A 6301-nucleotide genomic window follows, 5' to 3' on the forward strand; every position below is an offset into this window, starting at 1 on the left:
TATATGAGAAATATCTGCCGGTTGGTGCCAAAATAACACTTAAAAAATGATAGAAGTGTAATTATTACAATTTTGGCAATTAGGGCGTTGTGGAGGCTATACAATTGCTAAGCAAGATAAGTACAATATGAATTAATCTCAAGTGATACAACATATAATATAATTAACAACTAAAATGAAAATAAAGTAAAAACTAAAAATAAAATAATTATTAAAAAAATTAAATAATAAAAATAATTGAAAGGATTTTGAAGTGAATAATAAAGCTGCAAATTTACAATTAGTGAATTATTATAATAATGAGAATAAGACAAGATGATACAGAATATGATAAAAATACATGGTTCCATATAGTTTTGTACTGATACCATATTGTTATTGTATAAGCCAGTTTTAATATGTGTCTGCTCGTATTGTATTAACGATTTTTTCATCAGTTAGGCCTGGTATGTTTTGTAGTTTAAAAAAATTAATATTATCATTATTACTATTGCAGCTTTACTGCAATATGATTTAATTACAATATTATATTATCATTATTAATATATTACATATATATATATTTATTGATTGCACTATTACTGCCTCGCTCTGAGTTGAAATCAATTAATAAAAGTGTTTCTTTGAGATAATTATTAGTTGACAAATTTTATTACTTGTACCTTAAATTTGTTACACTGCCCCTCTAACTAAAAAAGATTCAGAAATACTGCCTGATGCCTTTGAAAATATTTTACAACATAAATCGACAGAAAGTTCTGAAGCAATTAAAACTTAGAATGTAATTTACAGAAAGTGGCCAGAAATGGGCTCTGCAATCGATAGGAAGAATTACACCATTAATTTATTACATACTGAGGCTTATTAATAAAATAAATGAGACGATAAATCATATTAAAACCAATTAATAACTGACTTTAAAAAATCGTGTTAGCACTCACTGCTGGAATTAAATATTCTCCCAGAATAAATTACCGGAGTTCCTAAGGAGCTCGGGCCATAAGGTCCTGCCATAGTCTACTATTTTATTTCTACTGGTCGTATTAGTTAGTTCTAAGGATTCCTTGCCGAGTGTAATTTAGTAATCCTCTCCCTCGTATATCATAAGTCTCCGGATGGGGGTAAAGACCCAGGATCGAAACTCAGGGCAGCTACTTGGTCACGAACTGGACAGAATAGAAAATTATTATGCGTCTAAAACTCTGATTACTATCTTCAATTATTATTAACGTAGAATTCATTAATAAATAAGCACTCTGTCAAATGCTAACCTACGGACTAAATCAGGAGATTTTTGTAAAATGAAATAGTTATTTTACCGGTACTCGACCACATGTAATAATAAAATATGCATTTAAATGTAAATAAAAAAAAAAAAAGATCATTCCCAAAATTACATGAAAGACATGAGATAAATATATAGATAACTCACTACCTCAATAATAACGTGTAGATAATAATAACTAAACATTAAAGGAAACCTAAAAGTGGTCGTGGTCTCCTTCCAGATCTTTTCCGTTACCTATTTCTTGTAGCAATGAAACTGCATTGGTTAACCTTTCACCATTTTGCCTTTATGACCGTACTTCTCAACCTATTTGTTTAGGAAAGAAACTAAAAATTATTATTCAATGCATTAAGAATAAGAAGCTGCAGCCATCTATAGACAAGGCAGCTATCCAAACCCAGCTTATCTAGAACTCAAGAAAAAAAGCAAAGAGAGTGTGATAAGAGAAGAGCTGAGCTCAGAATTGGATAATTTTCTTTAATAATGATTTAATAGTTGCCCGTTGTTATAGATAAACGAGGAAAAGATGATTGAGGTAGCAGTCTGTGAAGAATACAAATATGAAAGAATTTACAGGCCAGAATAGTGTTGAAAGACAATGTATAGTCTAAATGTTATTAGAAGATAAATATTCTATAAGAAAAAGTTATTTAAAAAAAAAAAATTAAGAAAGGAAAAAATAAAATTCTTATAAAAATTTAGTAAGTAAATATATTTAAAAATATATGATTTTATTAGTACTATTGTTTTTTTTTTGTTTTGTTTTTTTAGAACTTATTTATCCATTCAAGTGTTTCCTGTTTTTTTTATTATATTTTCCTTTTAATCTATGTGTTAGTCTTATTCTCGTAAAATGTATCTATTTGTTTGTTTTTGGTAAACTGATCTACTGCTGTGACTATGAATGATGGTCTGATCTCACATTGCCGTCTAATACTGAATTTGTTTAGCGGGTCACTGAAGAGGATCTAGGAGGGTGAATTCCGGAGAGCGAATTTGTTGATCGGGCGAATTAAAAAATTGTGAAATGGTGAAATTGGAGGAGTAGAAATGAGAAAGAAAAATAGGAATGAATCGAAACATTTGTATTTGTTGTACAGACCGAAATTGATTGTAAAAGGAAACTTTAGGGGGAAAAAAAAAGTTTATTATATCTTATTATTGTATCTCTTTTTTTCTGATTATACCATGTATGTGTAATTTATATATGTCCGATTACGGATTGATAAGTATGCTGTGTGAGATAACAACCTGATGTATTTGGGGAGCATAGATAAATAAAGTATTTCTCTCTCTCTTGAGACTTGTATTAATTGTTAAATCAATTGGTATCTACGTTAAGTCTCAACACTCTTTATTATATCATCAACAGTCAACGTTTCGGCCAATTCAGCCATCCTCAAGGATAATCAACAATTCAACAACAGCTTTTATTATACATTCATTTGTAACTTTAAACAAAATTATTATAAATAGTTTAACATACCTTAAATATAAATTTACACCTCACATCCAATTATTTAAAAACGTTTTGCAGGCTATTCTGCCCAGGTCATTAAGAAGTCAAATCATCCTATGAAACAATAAATTAATAGGGAATCATATTAATTGTTAATAAACTTATGTCTAGTTAACTAATGTGTCACAATTTCATTAATTTATAAAAGTTTTCATTTTAGATCAACTTACACTATCTACTATCGCATCAAAAACTATTTGTAACCTTCCATACACTCAGGTCAGTCTTATAATTAATTTATTTCAAATTTCATTTTGGCCTAAATTTTGATTTCTTTTATTATTAAAATTAATTGTAAATAGAAACATAAAATTTACCCATGTTTTCATGGATTTTAATTAAAACCTCTGCATAGTGTTGGTTTAAATTTCTTATATCTGATTTAAAATTTACGATATAATTGATGTTCTCTGATATATAAATAGACTCAAGTATTTTTCTTTTGAAGATATTGTTTTCTTTATGTAAAGTTATTGTATCAAAGTCAAAGTTTTTAGCTGCATCCTGCACTAGTGCTGAATTTAATAAACTTATACAAACCAAAATGAGTAATTAGTAAATATGACAATAATAAGATGTGGTGAACATAAAATTAACTTTGGATGCCATAGTTAACATTAGTCTGTGGAATCTAAAATATATTATTATTAGAACAATAGTTAATGTTACACAAATTGTGTAACTCAATGAGGTAATTAGTTAGTTTGTGATGTATAAAACGTCAACAAGTTAACCCGTGGAAAAATATGAGATAGCTTAGCGTCGGTATTGATGGGAAGTCCTATATAAACTAGGAATGTATTTTTCTTGGAACAAAAAAAATGTTTTAAATTAAACTAAAAAAAAATATTAAAACAAGAGAAAATGAAAAATTGTATTCAATAATAACAAAGCTGTGCTGCTCAAGTTCATTGGGGCGCAAGCTACACAGTATACTTATTCAAATCTAATCAGACTTTTTTGTTTAACCTTATAACATAGAGGCATAACATGTAAACAATATATAATAATAGTATTTTTTTGTTAATACCTTTTTTTCTCTTTCTTCCTTTTCTATCCTTTTTTTGTCTTTCTTCCTTTTCTATCCTTTTTCCCCCCATATTTTCTCTCTCAACCCAATGTGATTTTCCTCTTTTTTTTGGACATAAATAAAACACCTAAAATTTTACAATACCTAGAATTTAAAATATTAATACAATTTTAAGGGTTTTCCCCCATGAATAGTTACATTGATGAATACATGACACTGAATTAATTGGTGTATAAAACTATTTTTGAAAAAAAATGACAATATAGAAACACAAGTTTCGTTTTCCAAATAAATATTCATCAGTTGTTCCATAGCTACTAAATACAAACTAAAAAGAATGGAAAGTTGCGGACTTAATCCCGAAGCCGCTGTATTTTTAAGGCCATTTTATTTCTTCAGGCAATAAGAGGAAGATGATTTGTATTTCTGTGAGCCCACCCTCCCCCCACCCTGGAGTGCTCTGGAAATCTCATTTTCTTCGGGAGCCTCATGCATACTACAAGCTGCTATCTTATGTCCTTTATTCTCCAGTAATAGCTCAAGGGGGAAGCTTCTGTCTCTGTTTTATCTCCGTTTCTGTTAATGCTAATGATAATGTTTAAGTATTGACATAATTTCCTATTAATAAAACTTAAAAAAAAAAAATCTGTTTACATGGTTACTTTTATGAGCCAAACTTATAAGGAAGAGAACTCATATATATTTTCCAGGTATATTTATAGGTCAATGAACCTCTTTCAAGTGAATCTAGAACACACAAATATTGGACATGTATCAATGTTAGGAGCGGCACAAGAACCACTGAAAAAATCGGGAAGATTGCGTGTGAAAAATATATTTTAATAATAAAATAACATATAAATATCTGTGTTTCCAATAAAGTTTAGTGACGAAATGTCTTTATTGCTATGAAAATTAGCCATTGAAATATTCAAGTATTAAATTTGTTAAAAATATTGAAAACCGTTGATTTTTAAGCGAAAACCGTTTTCGATTTTCGTAATAATTAAAAAGAGATGATTTGACCTGAATTTCAGGCCTAATAAAACAAAAAAACAGATAACAACCATCACTTAAAGAAATATAAAAATAAAGGAAAATATTAACAAAACAAATTTGGAAATATTCATAGCAATGAATAAAGTGGAAAGTGATTAATAACAATAGAAGAAGACAGTAGTAGATTGATAACAATAGAAGATAAAATATAATAATACAGAATTAAGAACTATACAAAATAAATTTATTAAATTATAAAAAAAATTTTGAGAATAACGATTTCCAGTTTAATGACATTTTTATTAAATAATCATGACATGGTACAACGTTTCGGGACCACTGTCCCATACCCATGTACTTTAAACCTATAACAATAATAAAACCATCATAACAACAATCTTCATCCTTATTTATTTCAATTCACACAATTATATTTACCTCATAATTTCATATAGGAAATCATGTCACAATTTGTGCATCTTCACCACTCCTTAGCACAGCCATTACTCAAATTAATTATTGAGAAATTTATTTCTGCAACCCTTTCTGTTTTTTTTAAATTTTCCATAATTTATTTTGTATATTTCTTGCTTCTATAATATTATATTTCATCTTTTATTGTAATCAATCTACTAATATTTACTCCTATTTTTATTAATCAAATGCTTTCTACTTTATTCATTGTTATGTGTATTTCCAAATGTGTTTTTTTATTATTTTCCTTTATTTTTATGTGTTTCCAAGTGATAGTTGTTTTCTCTTTTTTGTTCTGTTAGCCTTGATAAAGGCCTGAAATTCAGGTCGGAACAAATAAATATGATTTTGTTTATTTGTTTTTATTTGCTGACCTCATCCCCATACCATCTTCTCCTCACATAATAATTAAGAAAAGATTGTTTATTGGAGTAAATATTCCAAATCTATGCCGTTTCTTAAAAAATAAAACAAGCAAATACAAAAAAATCACCATTTATTATTAATTACAAATCAGATAAACATCGGTTTGTGGTAAACCTAGCCAAGCAAACAAAAGAACCATCCTTCCGCTGTACCCAACTTGATCAGTAAGGGATTTAAATATTGACTATATGCGCTATTCAAAACAGAATAAAAGAGAAAACAATATAATTTAAAAAAATAATATTGGTTGAAAATTGTTTATGATAATAATTGTATATTAACACGAAGCTATCAAACTCATATAGCTATATAAGCCTAGGCCCAGTCTCACACCATAGATTTGTTTGTTTGTTTTTGTTTAGTGGCGCCAAACCTTATTGGTTATCAACGCCATTTATATTTTATTTAATTTTGCTAATATTCGTTAAATTGTATTTATTTTTTAATTTGATTATTTATTATTTTATTAATATTAATTTTTTTTCCTTCCGATCAAGTTAGTAAATTTTGTGATTTTAAAAACTGAAACACCAATTTTATTGTTTTATCGTCGTCTCCAAGGGTT

The 6301-nt window shown here is 28.0% G+C and overlaps 1 long non-coding RNA gene across 1 annotated transcript in view; it reads right to left on the bottom strand.

Moving 5' to 3' along the window:
* The window catches only part of LOC136795312 (uncharacterized), a 22410-nt gene extending 19561 nt beyond the window's left edge, over positions 1-2849 (bottom strand). Inside the window, exon 1 of the long non-coding RNA XR_010842894.1 lies at positions 2775-2849. This is a non-coding gene — a long non-coding RNA (uncharacterized lncRNA). The remainder of the gene's footprint in view (positions 1-2774) is intronic.
* Positions 2850-6301: the final 3452 nt, after the last annotated feature.

Source organism: Halyomorpha halys, unplaced genomic scaffold, assembly GCF_000696795.3.
Source record: "Halyomorpha halys isolate HHAL.00 unplaced genomic scaffold, Hhal_1.1 Scaffold134.1, whole genome shotgun sequence".
Classification (NCBI taxonomy): Eukaryota; Metazoa; Arthropoda; class Insecta; order Hemiptera; family Pentatomidae; genus Halyomorpha; species Halyomorpha halys.